Source organism: Dermacentor silvarum, chromosome 5 (genome assembly GCF_013339745.2).
Source record: "Dermacentor silvarum isolate Dsil-2018 chromosome 5, BIME_Dsil_1.4, whole genome shotgun sequence".
NCBI lineage: Eukaryota > Metazoa > Arthropoda > Arachnida > Ixodida > Ixodidae > Dermacentor > Dermacentor silvarum.
The window spans coordinates 151,777,078-151,796,178 of NC_051158.1; the positions used below are offsets into that span (position 1 = coordinate 151,777,078).

At 48.1% G+C, this 19,101-nt stretch overlaps 1 protein-coding gene and 1 long non-coding RNA gene across 2 annotated transcripts in view; one reads left to right on the forward strand and one right to left on the reverse strand.

Moving 5' to 3' along the window:
• The window catches only part of LOC125946068 (uncharacterized), a 337,861-nt gene extending 324,256 nt beyond the window's left edge, over positions 1-13,605 (reverse strand). Inside the window, exon 1 of the mRNA XM_049668529.1 lies at positions 13,551-13,605. The gene's annotated coding sequence lies outside the window, so the exon portion shown is untranslated. The remainder of the gene's footprint in view (positions 1-13,550) is intronic.
• The window catches only part of LOC125946069 (uncharacterized), a 37,359-nt gene that overhangs the window by 10,570 nt on the left and 7,688 nt on the right, over positions 1-19,101 (forward strand). The window lies entirely within an intron of this gene.

The following is a 19,101-nucleotide window of genomic DNA, read 5'->3' on the forward strand; positions in this document are numbered from 1 at the left end:
CTTACTGATAGCCTTCACAAAGACTCACGAGAGAAGAAGCAGGTGCAAGCTATTGAAGGTAGCAACAGTGTAGCGGAAAGGAAAACACGTAAACAGCGGTCGTGAGGAGCGCATGTATGCGAGCACCAAGCTCGCCTAAATTCTTTTAGCCACGTTTATGAGTAGCACTTCAACCTTGATTTTCCAAATATGTTTTTCTCCAGGTGGAAAGCATATTATTGGCGGTAGAAAGTGCTGTACAGCTGGGATACATTTTTCGCAGAAAGTTCGCGGTGGAAATTTTCGCTCACGCTTATCCGTCTGTTTTTTATAAGGCGAAGCAGGTGTTTTTTCAGCCGCAGCGAGTAAAAGCGAAAAAATATGAAGAGCTTAAAATACCAAATTGTTTAGAAGATAATAAAGTTCTTTTTTTAATTTGACCTCTTAATAATAAAGGTGTACCTGGATATAATTGTAGTTACCTATGTGATTTTTGCGTTTGTCTGCATTCCGGCCTTAATTGCTGCTGCTATATCGCTTTAGAGAAAGCTTCACTGTCCATCTTCGAATATCCCTTCCTAAAGCCAGCCTGTTCTCTTGGTTGGCTGAAGTCAAGTGTTGACGTGATTGTATTGGAAATTATATTGGCTGCAAAGAATTTTTTTTGGTCGTAGAGCGGCAGCGAGAAACGCAGCATGAGCAGGTAGGGCGTAGCCGGAGAGCGAACTGGGTACGAGCCACACGATCGCAACGGGGCTGTTCAGCGTCCCGATCTTCTTCCTCACAATCACCCCCCGATATGGAAGAGTAGCCATCCTGGCGACCTAGGGAGAGTGCAGTGCGTCGTAGTACGACTTGAACCGGTGAATGGATATAGTCTCTCGCCCGCGACGATGGAGATCGGAAGATGGCGACACGGGTTCAATCACGTAATTAACTGGCGATGTTGGCGCAACCCCGCGGTAGGTCCCGTGGTACTTGGGAAGGAGCTCTGACGAAAGACCAGGAGCAGCAATAGGCGGGACCCAAAGGCACACGAGGGAGTCGATGCCGAAAGGGTGAGGAGGTGGTTCGAGGTCATGACGCTGTTCTGGCGACACAGTTGAGCAGACGTTAACGAACGGGCAAGTTGTCGGCATTTCTCGGCGTGCTGAGCGACCTTAGCAACAGGTGAGCAGTCGGCAGTGTCCGGCGGGTACGGGAGAACCGTATCAATGGCGCTGGGAGGCTGGCGGCCGTAAAGCAGAAATAATGGTGAGAACCCGGTAGTGGCTTGGGATGCAGTGTTATATGCATATGTGACTAAGGGAAGTACAAGATCCCAGTCGGAGTGGCCTGACGCCACATACATTGATAGCCTGTCACCAAGAGTTCTGTTGAATCGTCCTGTTAAGCCATTCTTCTGTGGGTGATAAGCGGTTGTTGTGCGGTGAATGATTTGGAATTCCGATAGGAGTGACTGCAGCACGTCCGAGAGGAATACGCGACCCCGATCGCTCAGCAGTTCACGAGGTGCGCCATGGCGGAGAAGAAAGTTGTGTAGAAGTGAACGAGGCGACGTCTTTTGCTGATGCGGCAGGTAAGGCGGCGGTTTCTGCATATCGTGTCAAATTATCTACGGCGACGACAATCCATCGGTTGCCAGCGCCAGTAGATGGAAGGGGCCCGTATAAATCAATGCCGACACGGTCAAATGGGTGAGCTGGGCAGGGAATTGGCTGGAGAGGTGTGGTTGAGAGGTTCGAGACACATTTGCGTCGCTTGCAGGCAATGCAGGAGCGTACGTATTTGCGGATGAAGGTGTACTTGCCGCGCCAATATTAGCGCATGCGAATCCGTGTGTAGGTCTTCGACACTCCACCCTGACCACATTGGGATATATTTTATACAATACTGAAAGCAAGCTAATGGGTCTTTATTTCTTAAATTCTTTAACGTCTCCCTTCTTATGGATGAGTATATTGTTGGCGTTCTTCCTGCTTCCTGGTACACTTCTTGGTACACAAGTCGTGAGGCATTGCCTATAAAGGGCCGCAAGCTTTTCAAGCATGATATCTCCTCTATCTTTATTTAAATCGTCTGTTACTTCATCTTCTCCAGCAGCTTTCCCTCAGGTCATGTCTTTCAAGGCCCTTCTAACTTCATCGCCAGTGATAGAAGGAGCCTCTGGATCCTCTTCACCACTACTTCGAATGAAAGTAGCTTGGCTGCTCTGGGTACTGTACAGGTCAGTATAGAATTCTTCTGCTGCTTTTACTATGTCATCGAAATTGCTGATGATGTTAGCCTGCTTATCTTTCAGTGAATACATCTTACCTTCTCCTAGGCCAGCTTTTCATCTGACTGATTTCATGCTGCGTCCATATTTTACGGCTTCCTCCATCTTTCCCACGTTATAATTTTGGATATCTCTTATTTTCTTCTGGTTGATCAGTTTCGACATTTCAGTTATTTCTATCTGATCTCTCGTGTTTGACAATTTCACGTTTTGCCGCTTCTTTATTAGGTCCTTTGTTACTTTGGAGAGCTTACCCACTGGTTGCCTTGGTGCCTTACCTCCCACTTCAATTGCTGCTTCTGAGATCCGCCTAGTTACGGTTTCATTCATTACCTTTATATTGTCTTCCTCGTAAGCTATCCTCGTAAGAAAAGCCAAAGTGGCCAATTGGAAAGAATACTTTACGTCGGAGTTGCTGCAGAGCATGAAGCTGACATGAAGGAGGTGGAGAGAAAGTCCGATGTCCTGACACTATCGGTCCTATTCGAGACGTGGCGATTGACATGACTGAGACGCATGGTTAAACTAAGCCACCTTCTGTGCTATGGTAAACTCACTTCTAAAAAATTGAGCCAAGCATTCAAACTCTGAATTTAGTTTTTTTATGTTTGTATTTAAAAAAACACCCCATAAAAGCGAAGAGTTCGAAAAAGGCTCAGTCGGGTGTTAAGATTTCTTTGGTTGTCTGAGCTATAATGTTTACGAAGGTGCGAAGCTTCACTACATTAATCAGTCATGAACGATTGGTCCAGTTAGTTTCGCATCGTGCCGTTGCAACAACCCGAACATTTGTTGCATTGTTCTTGACTGATATTCTGAAAAAATGTCATGCTTACGCCGCCGTGAAAATTTGGAGAACGTGGAAGCTTACTATCTAATGGTGTGTTAATCATAGAAATAAATTAGCGAGAAGAAAAACGCGAGAAATGTTTAGGAAAATTTTCATTTCTGTAAACAACACCTAAATAGTGCAGTGAAATGAGAGAAAAAGGAAATCAGGCCTAGGTTTTACAGCCCTAGTGTCTGTTGGCCGTTCTATAACCTTGTTTTCACCTCGTAAACCCTACGCAAGTGTGCACCTGTGTGAGCGAGCATTGGGTAACCGCTCTCGACTAGTCATAACCTACTCCTCAATATAGATGCCGTATGGAATATTTTGATCTAAGCTTTAGGTTAGTGAAGCTTTGTTTCATGTTCTTTTTCGAGCGAAGCTTCTATTGCCTCACAAGTGTCGGCGGTGGTGGTTGTGTTGGTGCCACGTTAAACGCGCTATCGAAAACCTGACGAAAACTGCACGCCTCGTTCTCTTGGTATATACCGAAATTGGCATGGAAGGGTACCAATGTATGACTAACATGACTGATAGGTCATGGCATCAATACCAACACATTCTCGTCGTTGCGTCACAATTAGGAATAATAAAGTCACGTGTGGCGCATACCTACATTGGATATGCGGGTATGAGCCAGGGACAAGAAGGAAAGGAATGAAAGAAACCAAACAGCCAAACGACCAATCAGTGTCGTTTGGTGTATCGCAGGGAGGGAAAGGGAGGGAAAGGACGCTCGCGCGTGCCCCGCCGGGCTTCCCTTGCCTCAGATCAGCTTTGGACTCCGGATGGCCACTTGTGGTGCGTTCCGCCGAGGAGCAGGCTGCTTCTGAGCAACGGAGCCGTGAACTCGCACGGAAAAGGGCTCATCGTCGACGTGCCGATTTTAGCGTCAGGGCATCCGAAGCCTAGGCGAAACGTCAGCGAAGAGCCGCGGACACCGAGCTCCGGGAAAGCGATGTTGAGGCCAAACGTCACCGAAGGGCCGCCGACCCTGAGTTTAGGGCAAACGAAGCAGAACGCTTGCGACAGGGTCGTGTTGCCGCAAGCTTCGCTTACCCCCATTTTCTCTACAGGGCAAGGGCTGGTGATTTTTTACACATGCGTTGTTGTCCAATCAAACGCTAAGTGGATGGCCATACAATGCTTTTAATAACATACACTTACTCAGAAAAGGTATAAGAGGGGCGCTCGACTATGCTTACACCTTGCATGGTTCACCACAAACTGACACACGTGGAAGCACACGGAAGAATTCCCTAAACATCCGAAGAATTGCGTCGAGCATAAAATGGTGTAACAGTGTATATGGCGAAGCGCGAGCTCGGCCAACGCCAGCTAGAACATAGAAGGCCATCCCGTTTCCTACTCTCAACAGCCAGACATTACTACATTGAGATCGGCGGCGGATTGCGGGAAAGTTCTAGGTGGTGTTGGTTTTCCCCGCGATCGCAGCAAACGCGCGTGGTATCCGTGAATGTTGCCAGTGTCTGGCGGCGGCTTGGCGGTTTTCGACCAGATCAGAACTGGACACTCGTCGAGCTTCGTCGGAAGTCTTTGCCACCGTCTCACCTCGCAATGTTTCTATTTAAATAAGTTTCTGTTTGTAGATTTGTGCTTACTCGTGCTTATGCAACTGATTCACATGCAACACATGCACGTTACATCTACAATAGATTAACAACCGAAGCGGTGTGCGTGGATGTTGTGCACCCAACTGCAATTCCAACTATGCGGGTGGACCTACTGTCGCGTCTACATGTTCGCGACCAACGCCGCGGAAAGGGCAGCGCGGACGAGCGCCGTGCCGCGTAAGGATTTTTGCACCAACAAGTTGCCCGGTGGTAAGGAAGTCCGCCTCCTCCTTCCATTCGGTTTGCTCTCATAGTTGCTTTTTGCGGTAACACAATTGTGAGGGCTGCCCTGTATTTATATCGCTAATTTACATGTTAAATTCCACCGGATTTCAACTCTAGAAGAAGCACTTTCACCTGATTGACTTCGTCACATCAACGAGCTACACGGACCTGAACACTGGCAAGGTGGCTGAAGTTCCACTCAAGCTGAGGCGTCTATAGCCGGGGACTACGCCAAGCGTTTTTCCTGGCTGCCCCACATACCTTTCTCAAGACAAAAGTTCGCATCGCGAAGCCCCAGAAGAAAAACGTGCTCGTTTGGAGGCCAAAGCATTGCAGGAAGCAGTGCAACATTAACTCATAACTCAGCAGGAAGAAAAGGAAAACACGATCTCTTCTTTTGAAGAACGCTTGTGTCACACAAAAAAGTTTTTGGTGGGTGACTTCTGGAGCAAAGTGGTAATGACCAACAAAGTGAATTTCTTGAACCTTGCGCCTCAAGATGCGCCGGTAGCGCGTTGTGGTGTGGTAGTGAGTGCCGACCTCCCTCTGAAAGTGCACATTGGGAAGACACGGATCGAAAAAGTAGGCACCATCGTGTTCCCTGTTTCAATCTTGGATATAATCCAACTGAGATATATATTGACCGCCTAAAGTAAATTGTGAAATGGTCACAAAATGAAGAAGGAAAAGTTGAGCTGCTTTTGCGCCGTATACTGGCACTATTGAAAGAATTATTCTCGTGGCAGTTTCCATCCGACTGGCAGGCAGAAGTGACAGTGTTTCTTAGGCAGCAAATTGAGCTTATTTTGAGTAATGGAGTGAGGTACCCACCCTAATTGCTTGTCTTTGCCAGTATTATGTTTACAATATCACCTCACGCTTACAAGTTCATGCCAAGCACATCAAAGTTGAAGATTCCCCATCTAAGCACTATTAGGCGTGTTTGTGCTGCACACAGCCTTTAGCCCTTTTGAAGCAACACGATGAATTGTACTTGTATGCAAAAAAAAAAAACACACTGAAGGACCATGAACGGACTGTGACGCTCATGATAGACGAAATTCATTTACAGTCTTCTTTTAATATAAAGGTGGTTTTGTCACAGGTGCAGCCACAAACAGTAACATTGCTGCAAGAACAGCATATGTATTTATGCTTCAGAGCCTTTTGTCGCCGAACAAGGACGTTGTGCACATTCTACCTGTTGCAAAACTTGACGCAAAGGTCTTGCATTGCTTCCTCAGATGCCTCATAAAAGAGCTAGAAGATGCTGTACTTCGTGTGATCGCAGCCATTTCTGATAATAATTCCATAAACCGGAAAGCCATGCCCGTTTTTTTTTGTGATCCCCCAGAATTTAATCTTTTCTATGCACACCCATCTGATCATTCAACACCTTTGTTCTTTGTCTTGTACAGCGTACACATTTTGAAGTGTATATGTAACAACTGGCTTAATCAACACAATCGAGGGACCTGTATGGTTTATCCTGATATAACTGAACTTTCCAGTAATGGCTAGATGTTAAAAGCATCATTTGGTACTCTGAGGAAGGCACATGAAGAGGAAGCAATGAACTCTTGCGGTTGGCGCCGTCATTATCTTTAAAAGTGGAGCGCCAAAATATCAAGCTTGTCCTGAAGATTTTTAAGCTCTCTACTCTTGGAGCACTGGCCAGTTCCAAATTATCTAAACTTCAACATGCCGATGGCACATCAGAATTTATTCGCATAATCTTGACATGGTGAAACATCGTAAACGTCAAGATCCCTCACAAAGGACAGCTCTTGCGCGAGACCTTTCTAGAGCGTGTCAGAAGTCTGTCTTCCCTTCAGATCCACTTTCTGGACAGTGTAATTGACTGGTTAGATTATTGGGAAAGTCTAAAGCACGATGCAGGTCACCTGACACGCGAAACACATTGTGCATTCCACCACACTTTGCATGCACTTGTGGAGGTAATACGCTAATGCATTGAATAGCTCAGATGTTCATACGTGTTACTGGGGATTTGCGAAACCGATTGCCTTGAGGACCAATTTCACAAATGTCGGCAATTGTTAGGAGCGCAGTACCACGTGTTTAAACGTCAGATATATGAATCTGAGCACAATTTTCAGAAAGTGCTCCAGCTCCCCGAACTCCCTCCGCTATATGTGCTCGCTCCTTGTGATTCTGTTATTGGCCTACAAGATTTGAAGCTTTTTGATGTTGCTGTAAGAGAGCAAGATATTGCAAAAGAAGCAGCCTTTGCTCCCCGCCATTACGTATGTGGCTGGTTACTGCGCATATGCAGCTATAAAGAAGCTTGCATATAAATCGTGCAAAGAGAACCTGTAATAGAAAACCGGAGTTTTGACAACAATGATTTCGCACTTATTGCCTCTACCACGAGAGGTGGCCTCAAGTTTTCGCAGCCTGTGGTTCTGCATCTAGTGTTGAATAAATTCATGTGCATGTAGTTCTGCATAACAATCATCAGCCCCAGTCTTACACTTTCTCGGTTAAGCTCCTCAATCATTTGCTGTACTTCGTGCCCAGTGTTGCTGAATAGGACAATGTTATCTGCAAACCGAAGGTTGCTGAGATATTCGCCGTTGATCCTCACCCCTAAGCCTATCCCAGTGTAAGATGATGATGATGATATTTGGTGTTTCGTGTCGCAAGGGCCAAAGGTGGCCAAAGAGCGCCAAGACAATGAAAGATATGTTTGCCATGATCAGTGAGCTCCGATGATAGGATGCGATGTGGCTGTAAAGGCGCCTAAGAACAAATCGCTGTATAGAAGCGTAAAACATATATAGAATATAATTATTGCAGTGACGTGTGGAATGACCTGTGAGTGGTGAATAGATGAGAAGTGGTCATGGTGCTAAAACTAAACATATAGAGTAGCACGACTCCTACCGAAGGCCTTTGTGGCCAAAGACTTCGACGCACGTGCTTGCTTTTATAAAATACCGCAGCAGCGGCCTCTCCAGAGAGGCCGTGCTACAAGTCACCTGGGTATATAACACGAAAGTTCTGTATATCTTTTAAAAACGCGATGATGTATTGGTATTTAAAAATAGGTTCGTTGCCCAAAAACATACAAGGATGTAATGGGAGATTTTGCCGTGATGGTAATGGAAAATGCCTTTTCCTCTTAGGCTCCAGTTGAGGGCACTGCAAAAGGACATGAAGTACACTGAGTGGCTCGCCACATTCATCACAGACAGGGGGATCGCCACCGGACAATAAGTATGCGTGTGTACTGTACGTGTGTCCTATCCTGAGTCTGCAAAGTGTAACCTGTGTGCGGCGTGTCTTTGATTCTGGTGACCAATGAGCGAGATGAGGCTTGATAGTGTGTAATTTGTTGCCCGTTTCTCTGTCCCACAGACGTTGCCAGTAGGCCCTGACCTTTTTCTTAATAAAGGGTTTTAGGTCCATTACAGGGACGGCTTTGGGTGAAGTGGCAGCGTCTGTATGAACTGATGTGGCTAGCTTGTCGGCCAATTAATTCCCTTCGATCTCGCGGTGCCCTGGCACCCAGCAGAGCACAATTTGCTGCTTGGATGTATACGCGGTGCAAATGGTGGAATAAAGAGTTATAATTACGGGGTTTCTGTGCCTACTTGAAGTGTTTAAACATTTCAACACGCTCAAAGAGTCAGTGTAAATGACTGCCTTGCGTATGTCTAGCTGTTTGATGTGTTTAACCGCCACCAGGATGGCGTAGGCCTCCGCTGTAAAGATGGTTGTGTTTGGGTGTAGAACTCCCGCCGCAGAAAAGGACGGACTGACTGCCGCGTAAGACACGCCAGTGTGTGACTTTGAGGCGTCAGTAAAATATTCCGGACAAGAGTATTTGATCTGCAATTCGAGGAAGTGCATACGGATATGTGCGACCGGCGCATGCTTTGTGACCTCAATGAAGGACAGATCACAGTCAATCAGCTGCCACTGCCATGGCGGCAGCTCTACAGGAGGGGGCATGACATCGTGCTCATGGAGCGACACATCCATTTCTTCGGCAAGACTTCTTACTCGCAGTGCGTAGGGCTTTCTCACGGAAGGGCGGTTCAGAAAGGTTTGGGTACTGGACAGATCGTTTATAGTTGTGTAGGCAGGGTGCGTATTGTTTGAGTTCACTTTTAGGAAATATACAAAGGATAAGTAAGTTCTCTGTAGATGTAGCGACCATTCATTTCATTCGGCATAAAGGCTTTCTACGGGGCTTGTTCTGAACGCACCCGTAGAGAGGCGGATACCCAGATGGTGGACAGGGTCTAACATCTTCAAGGCGCTCGGCGTCGCGGAGTGATATATAATGGAACCGTAGTCTATACGTGATCGAATGAGGCTCTTATATAGATTCAATAGACATCTTGTGTCACTACCCCACGTAGTGCGAGACAACACTTTCAAGATGCTCATTGTCTTCAGGCACTTGTTTCTTAAATACTTTAGATGCGGGATAAACGTTAACTTCTAGTCCAGAATTAGGCCTAGGAATTTGTGTTCAGTTTTTACAGGTAGACCCTCACCCTGTATCTCGATGTTGGGATCAGGGTGCAGACCTCTCTTTCTGGAGAAGAGGACGCATGTGGACTTTTGTGGGTTAAGCCGAAAACCATTCTCGTCTGCCCATTTAGACAGTTTGTTCAGTCCAAGCTGAACCTGCCGCTCACAGATTGCAAGGTTACATGACGTGAAGCCTATCTGTACATCGTCGACATTTACTGAATAAAATATGTTGCGTGGGATGTACAGACGCAGAGAGTTCGTTTTTATGATAAAAAGGGTGCAACTGAGCACACCACCCTGTGGTACTCCAGTTTCCTGCACATATGGTCTTGATAGGGCATTACCCACACGAACACGGAATCTGCGGTTGGACAGATAACTTTCAATGATATTCAGCATAATGCCACGTATTCCAAAGTGTGCGAGGTCTCTTAGTATTCCGAATCGCCACGTGGTGTCATATGCTTTTTCCATATCAAGGAAAACAGACAGGAAGAATTGCTTGTGGACAAAAGCCTCGCGAATCTGAGCCTCTAGGCGTATCAGATGGTCAGTGGTGGATCGGCCGTCGCGGAATCCACACTGGTATGGGTCAAGCAGATTGTTTGATTCTAGGAAATATATCAGACGGCGGTTTATCATCTTCTCAAAGACTTTACAGATGCAGCTTGTTAGAGCTATGGGCCGATAACTCGATACGGACGATGGATACTTGCCCTGCTTCAGGATAGGGATTACTATGGCCTCTTTCCAGGCAGAGGGGATCTCGCCGGAGGTCCATATAGAGTTGTACAGGCAGAGAAGGCTTTTCTTTGTTTCAGAGGACAGGTTTTTCAACATTTCGTAGAGTATGCGGTCAGAGCCTGGGGCAGATTGGTTGCAACAGGTGAGTGATGCTTGCAGCTCTGCTAGGGAGAAAGGTAGGTTATATGGCTCGTTCCCAGTGCTCTTTCGGTCTAGTTTTTGTTTTTCTATTGCTGCTTTGTATTTTGTAAATGCTGGAGAATAGTGTGATGAACTGGACACATGTTCAAAATGTGCACCCAAATGGTTCGCTTGGTCCTCCAGGCTATCTCCCTGCGTATGTACCAGGGGAGGCGAATGTGTTTGTTGTCCTCTTACTCTATTGACCCTGTTCCAAACCTTGGCCTCATCCGTGTATGAATTTATGCTTGATAAGAATGTTTGCCAGCTGTCTCTCCTGGCTTGTCTGCGCGTTCTCCTACCTGGGGATTTGATTTTCTTGAAATTGAGGAGGTTTTCAGCAGTAGGAGAATCGCGAAGCTGCCTCCATGCTTTGTTGTGCTGCCTACGTGCGTTCCGGCATTGTTCATTCCACCACGGAACACGGCGTTTGCTAGAAAGTCCACTTGTTTGGGGAATACACTTAAGAGCTGCATCAACTACGAAATTATTAAAATATTCGACGGCACCGTCAATTCCGAGCAATGAAATGTCAGCCCAAGAGAGCGTACTGGTAAGTGTTTGGAATTTCTTCCAGTCCGCTGCATCGACCTTCCACTGGGGGGCGTGTGGTGGAGATTCGTATTGTCTTGGTGTACTCAGCAGTATTGGGAAATGGTCGCTCCCATAAGGGTTTTTTATAACTTCCCATTCAAGTTCAGGTAGTATGGAAGGAGAAGCTATGCTCAGATCTAAGGAGGAAAAGGTTTTATTTCCGAGACAATAATAGGTGGCTTCTTTTTTATTTAGCAGACATGCCCCGGATGAGAAAAGAAAGTCCTCAATTAGACGGCCTCGTGCATCAATGCGAGAGTCGCCCCACAGACCGCTGTGCGCATTGAAATCGCCAAGAACAAGATAAGGTTCTGGCAATTCGTCTATAAATGACTGAAATTCATGTTTGTGTAGTTGGTAATGTGGGGGTATGTAAAGCGAGCAAATGGTGATGAGTCTGTTTAAGAGAACAAGTCGAACTGCCACTGCTTCGAGGGGCGTTTGTAGCCGCAAACGTTGACATGCTATGCTTTTGTGGATTACGATGGCAACACCGCCTGATGATGCGAGGGCATCATTACGATCTTTACGAAACGTAACATACTGTTGCAGAAAGTTTGTATGTGTCGATTTTAAGTGAGTTTCCTGTACACACAGCACTTTTGGGTTGTGTTCGTGGAGAAGTTCTTGCACATCATCGAGGTTCCTAAAAAGGCCTCTGACGTTCCATTGTATGATTTGTGTATCCATAGTGCAATTAAATAGGTGCTGTGTGTACTAAAAAAACGGAAGTGTTGCCTTAAATTACAGAGCCCTTTCCAGGCCCTGTAACGCGGGATTTGACCTTTCGGAAGCGGTCGAGGGAACCTCGCCGCTCCTTAGGCGCTTGGTGCGCTGTCGGGATGGGTGTGGTGTATATTGCCTCTTGTGAAGCGCCGGACACGCGCTCTTGCGAGCGAGAAATTTCGCGGGAAAGTCTCCCCGCGAAGGACGAGGCATTCGCGCCCACCAGCCCTGAGGTCGATGGGGCTGCCTTTGGGCCTGAGCTGCGCCGGCTGTTGCTAGCGCCAGCAGGGGCCGGTGAGGGTGAGGCAGCCTTGACTGCACCCACCGTGGGAGCTGCTGGCGGGCCTGCGGGTTCGCTACGCGTAGCGCAGGCTGCCACCGAGGACTGTTGTTGTGCCCGCAAGCCTAGGGTAACCGGGCCTGTTTGCTGGTTGGGTGGAGTAGGCTTAGCGCCTTCCACCCTGGGGGCAGGAGCCACAAGCGACAGCTCACTGCGTGCGAGCTGTGCAGGTGGCAGTAGCCGCTGCGACGCTGCCCCTTGACGCGCCGCATCAGCGTAAGTGGTCGTGTAGAATGGCGAGCACCTTTTACGTGCTTCCCTGAACGATATGTTTTCACGGACTTTCAGTGTTATAATTTCCTTCTCTTTTTTTCAACTTGGACAAGACCGGGAGTACGCTGGATGCTCACCATCGCAATTAACGCAGTGAGGTGTGGCCTCGCAATTGTCTGAGGCATGACCTTGTACTCCACACTTAGTACAGGTGAGTCAGCCACGGCAGCTCTGCGAGCCATGGCCGAATCTTTGACATTGGTAGCATCGCCTAGGATTTGGTATGTATGGTCTTATGGCTATCTTTGTGTAGCCTGTTTCAATGGTTTGTGGCAATTCGCTCAATTCAAATATAAGTATCAGATGTTTCGTGGGGATTTCTTTGTTGTCCCGTCTCATAACATTGCGCTGCACATTCGTGACGTTTTGCTCCTTCCATCCTTCCAACAGTTCAGTTTCAGATAGGTCAATGAGGTCTGCTTCTGATACTACCCCCGTACTGTGTTCATGGACCGATGCGGTGAAACGGTAACTGGGACATCACCAAAAGTAACAAGTTTGCTGAGTCTATTGTATTGTTCTTTGTCACGTAGTTCAAGAAGAAGGTCCCCACTTGGCATTTTGGTAACCTTGTAGCCAGGGCCTAGCGTGTTGGTCAAGCTCTTTGCAACTACAAATGGGGATATTGTTCTTGCTAGTTTTTCTGTTCTTTCACTATGCACTACTTGAAATCGCGGGAAAATGTCTTTAGGTCGCGTGAACATGTTCAATATCTCAACGGTGCGTCCCCTCTTGTGAGGGAGACGATCAAGAAGTCGAGGAAAAGCGGGCGTTCCCATAACAGTTTAGTGCTGTTCGGCAGCAATGGCAGCCACCCACCACGGAGTCCAACAAGGGTACGCTGCAGCTCTTAACGTGTAAGGCTGCAGGCGCCAGCCGTACATTGCCGCTATAAGCTTATATAAAAACCCAAGAGAGGGCACCTACACAAGGTTAACCCAAGCCGCCTATGAAAAGTGTGAAAGTAACAGAAGAGAAGAGGTGACAGGACAGTGAGGACAGAAAAATAGAAAAGAAAAAGATCGGAGAGGGGGACCGGGAAAGGCGACCGCCGATTTCCCCCGGGTGGGTCAGTCCGGGGGTGCCGTCTATGTGAAGCAGAGGCCAAAGAGGTGTGTTGCCTCCGCCGGGGGGCGGGGGCCTTAAAGGTCCAAACACCCTACATTAGCTCAACCTCCAGGATCCCCCTTTCCCCAGACACGGCTAAGCCGCGCACGGCTACGCGTGGGAGGGTCCAACCCCATGTGCTCGGGTCCGTGGTGTCGCAACACACCAAACGCCTGCTGACGCAGACGCCCCTGCGGGGATCTCAGTGTAAGAGCTTCAATACTTCTAAGCATGTAGTGAATAGCATTGGAGAGATTGCGTCACCTAGCCTCATCCCTTTCTTGATAGGTAACTTTCTTCTTTTCTTGTGGAGAACCAAGGTTGCGGTGCATTACTTGTAGATATTTGCCAAGATATTCACGTATGCTTCCTGTACTTCTTGATTACGCAATGCCTCTATGACTGCTGGTATCTCTACTGTGTAGCGAAGAAGACAGACACTAGTGGATTCAGTGCTACTGGATCTAAACGCTAGTGGTTCGAACGGCTCTCGCTCAGCAACGGCTCTCGTGTTTGAAGCTGTAACTGCCCTGCCCGTCGACGTTGCGCTGCTCCGAGCTCTTCCAATAAACACCTTTAGAATTGGTGGAGGTGCTGGGTAAGTTTTAATAAGTCCTGAGTGTGCACACTTGTGGATCACAGTGGCACGATGCGCAGATCTCAGAACGGAGGCTTCGAGGTACTACTAATAACCACTGGCGGCCGTCAGAGGTGTAATTGCGTCGGTTAAGCAGGTCGTCGCGAATGGAGAAATGGCGAGCTTGACGGCGCAATGCACGAGTGGTTGGCTGCAATGACGGGTCAGCAAGGAAGTCTATGATGGAGGCAATCCAGGGGTCCTTGCGCTGCTCGGAAGCGATGGTCCCAATGTCGACGGAAGAAACGTCAAGCTGGGATAGTGAGCAGCACGCATTGTCGTGAGGCAAGGGAGAACGTGAGAGGGCGTCAGCGTCAGCATGCGGACGTCTGTTGCGGTGCAGCACGCGGATATCGTAATCCTGTAAGCGAAGCACCCAGCCAGCGAGACGGCCTGAGGGATCCTTCAATGACGACAGCCAGCATAGTGCATGGTGGTCCCTGACGACATCAAATTGGTGACCATACAAATAGGGCCGGAACTTAGTAAGCGCCCAGATGATTGTCAGACATTCTTTTTCCGTGACGCTGTAATTGGTCTCGGCTTTAGTAAGCGTACGGCTTGCATAAGCCACAACATATCAGGAAAATCTTCTTTGCACTGCGCTAGGACATGGCCGTGGCCAACACCGCTGGCATCTGTGTGTACTTCAATAGGTGCCGTTGGGTCGTAGTGGCGCAAAATCGGTGGAGACGTCAGTAAACGACGGAGCTTAGTGAATGCCTCGTCGCACCCGGACGACCACGATTGGAGGGGTCCGTTGCTTACAAGGAGCTTCGTCAGGGGTGATATAACGACGGCGAAATGCGAATAAAGCGCCTTAAGTAGGAACACAAGCCTACGAAACTGCGTAGTTCCTTGACGGGCGTCGGTTTAGGGAATTCTACAAGTATGGCTTGATGGGCTAGTTGGTTAGATACATCAGAGGTGGTACATCAGATACATCATTCGGCGACGGCACGAAGTTTGGATGGATCGGGGAGGATTCCATCCTTCGAGACGACGTAACCCAGTATCGTGAACTGCCGCGCTGCAAATCGGCACTTCTTTAGGTTCATTTGGAGGCCAGCGTTTGCTAAGCACGTCAAAACACGCCGTATAGGCGTTGAAGGTGCGTGGTGAAGTCAGAGGCAAAAACAACAACGTCATCGAGATAACATAAGCACGTGTGCCACTTCAAACCGCGCAGAACTGTGTCCATCATGCGTTCAAAGGTAGCTGGCGCATTACAAAGTCAAAACAGCGTGACGTTAAATTCGTAAAAGCCGTCGGGTGTGACAAAGGCTGTCTTCGGCCTGTCGACGTCAGCCATGGGTACTTGCCAATATCCGGAGCGTAAATCTAGCGATGAAAATAATTCTGCTCCTTGTAGGCTATCGATAGCGTCATCCATTCGCGGCAGCGGCTATACATCTTGGCGAGTGATATTGTTCAGGCGCGGATAGTCTACACAGAACCGTACCGAGCCTTATTTTTTCGTAACGAGGACGACAGGAGATGCCCATGGACTGTTCGAGGGTCGGGTCACTTCGCGGCGTAGCATATCGTCCACTTGGTCATTAATCACACGACGCGTTGTGGCAGAGACGCGATATGGGCGTTGCCGCAATAGCGGTTGGGAGCCGGTGTCAATATGGTGCGTGACAGCAGTCGTCCGGCCCAGGGACGGTTGCCCGACATCAAAAGAAGAACCAAATTCTTCTAAGAAGTGCAGAAGCTGAGAACGCTGAGTCGGTGTGAGACAATCGGCAATTGATGAATCGAACACACCTGTGGGGAAAGGGTCGGACGTAGAGAGAGAACTGAGCGTGTTGGAACTGGCGCAGGACGTGGCTTCGGGAACATTCGTAATTTGTACGTCCTCGATCACCCCCACATGGCCAAGACATTCGCCTTGAAGCAGCATCACGGGGTATGAGAAGGGGTTACAGACGAAAATAGCTGTGGCGCACTGTTTGACGTTCACAGTCGCAAAAGGTAGCAGCAGACCTTTACGAGTATAAAAGAGGTCAGACGGAGAAAGAGTGCGACGGCGTCAGAGAGGCTGCTGCAATGCATTGAGACAATCACTGACGAGTTGGGGGGAACGCTGGTGTCGTGCCTGACGAGAAGTTTGTTCGCAAAAGAAGCATTATCGGCAGGCGTCATATCTGAGATCGGCGACAGTTCTGGTTCGGCCCGTGCGCAAATAATAACAGCATTGTGGGGGCGAGAAATTCCCACCCCAGGATAACTTGGTGGGAGCACGAAGAAATCACAATAAATTCGGTGGCGTATACAACGTCCTCAATGAGAACACGAGCGGTGCACGCCGCTAGCGGATGAATACGCTGTGCGCCTGCTGTCCGGAGGGAGAATCCGGCAAGGGGCGTCGTGACCTTTCGAAGGAAGCGACAAAGCTTTGCGTCCATAACTGACACAGCGGCTCCGGTATCCACGAGGGCATATGTGCGCACACCGTCAACTAACACGTCTATCACATTGGTCGGGCTACGTTGAGGACTTTAGCGTTTCGACGGCGTCGCATCCCTTGCCTCATGGACTGCGACGATTAGTTTTCCTCATCCCGAGCTACAGGACGACGCCGCATCGGTGATGGGGAGCGTCGGCGTCGAGAAAGTGAGCGGCGGATGTTGGCAGAATGGCGGAATGGTGGTGACGCAGCCCGAGGTTCGTCGTCGTAAGATGAACTCTTCAACCGTACACTCGGCGACATGATTTCAATGTACGTCACCTCCGACCACACGAACTGGGACGTCATTCTGCCCTTCGTGACCTACGCGTATAATACCGATACGCAGAGCACCATTGGATTTTCCTCCTATTTCTTACTGTATGGTCGACACCCTTCGCACACCATCGACACCATTCTACAGTACCGGCCGGATGCATCCGAGTGTGTGCCTATTTCTGCCACGGTCAGGCATGCAGAAGAGTGCCGCGACCTGGCACGGGCCTTTATTTCCGATGATCAAGAGCGCCAGAGGAGTACTCGCGGTGACGCCACTTCCACGGTCACCTTCGATCCGGGAGCGCTCGTGTGGCTCTCAGTCCCTTTGACTGCCCCTGGGCTCTCATCAAAACTGGTCCCGAAGTATGAAGGCCCTTATCGTGTTCTCAAACGCGCATCTCCTGTTAACTACGTTAGAGAACCAGTTGAGCCATCTTCAGACATGCGCGGCCGTGGACGAGACATTGTCCATATCGACCGTCTAAAGCGTTACTTTGACCCGCTCATCGTGACAAGGCTCCCTTATCGTTCCCAGGGGTGATTGTAGCGAAGAAGGCAGACACTAGTGGGTTCAGTGCTACTGGATCTAAACGCTAGTGGGTCGAGCGCTCTGGCTCAGCAACGGCTCTCGTGCTTTGAAGGTGTAACTGCCCTGGCCGTCGACGTTGCGCTGCTCCGAGCTCTTCCAACAAACACCTTTAGAACTGAATCAAATGCTTTTTCATAATCTATGAAAGCCATATAGAGAGGCTGATTGTGCTCCGTAAATTTTGCTATTACCTGATTGATGACATGGATATAATCCATCGTAGAATATCCCTTCCTGAAGCAGGCCTGTTTTCTTGGTTGGCTCAAGTCAAGTGTTGCCCTGATTCTATTGGAAATTTCTTTACCGTCTCCCTTCCTATGGATGAGTATAATGTTGGCATTCTTCCAGCTTTCTTCTAGTACACCTAAAGTCATGAGGCATTGCGTATAAAGGCCGCAAGCTTTTCAAGCCTGATATCTCCTCCATATTTAATAAAATCGACTGTTATTTCATCTTCTTCAGCAGCTGTTCCCCTGGTCATGTCTTTCAAGGCCCTTCTAACTTCATCGCTAGTTATAGAAGGAGCCTCTGTATCCTATTCAGCGCTACATTCGAATGAAAGTAGCTTAGCTGCTCTGGGAACTGTACAGGTCAGTATAGAATACTTCCGCTGCTTTTACTATGCCATCGAAATTGCTGATTATATTACCCTGCTTATCGCTGAGTGCATATATGTTGTCTTGCCCTATGCTAAGTTTTCATGTCACTCATTTCATGCTGCGTCCACATTTTACTGTTTCCTCAATATTTTCCACATTGTAATTTTGGATATGCCTTACGTTATTCTTGTTGATCAGTTTCGACAGTTCAGTTAATTCTATCTGATCTCTCGAGTTTGGCATTTTTATATATTGCCGTTTATTTATTAGGTGCTCTGTTACTTGGGAGAGCTCACCCACTGCTTGCCTTGGTGCCTTGGTGCCTCGCCCAACTCCCTCAGCTAGATGTGCTCGCTCCTCGTGATTTTCTTAACGACCTAAAAGATTTGAAGTAGTTCGATGTTGCTGTAAGAGAGCAAGATATTGCGAAGGAGCCGATTCTCCCCGCCATTACGTATTTGGATGGTTACCGCGCATATGCAGCTACAAAGCAGCTTGCATATAAATCTTACAAAAAGAACCTGTTACTAGAAAACCAGACTTGACAACAATGATTTCGCGCTTCTCGCCTCTGCCACCAGAGGTGGCCTCATGTTTCCGTGGCCTGTGGTTGTGCATGAAGTGTTGACGACAGACATCGTCCTTGAGCAGCTTGTAAGAGACTTCTGCTGGTCCTGCCGTGCCCGAAACAGTGTCTTGGTTTAGCAACTCCTCTGGACTAGTGCAAGAACTGAAAAGCAACAGGGCAAGAAAGGTTTTCTTGTGGATGACAAGCTGAGTATCGACAGTGAGCTGTTTTCCTGGAATGAAAACAGTAACTGGAGAATGAAATTGCACAATCAACAATGGAGAACTAGCAAAGAATGATGTCAATAAACCTTTAGTAAGGCACTACGAATTATTAACATCAATGCGCGTAGTGTCGTGAATAAAACTACACAAAGTGAATCAATTGTTTTGATCCATCCTCCCCCATACGCAGTTGTAGTTACGAATACTTGGTTGCGCAATGATATCGATGCCGCATACGTCTTTCCGCCTTCTTAAAAATTATTTCGTCGTGATAGAGTGTCACGTAGAGATGGAGTTGCTGTATTGGTGAAAAATACTATATCTGCCTTTCAACC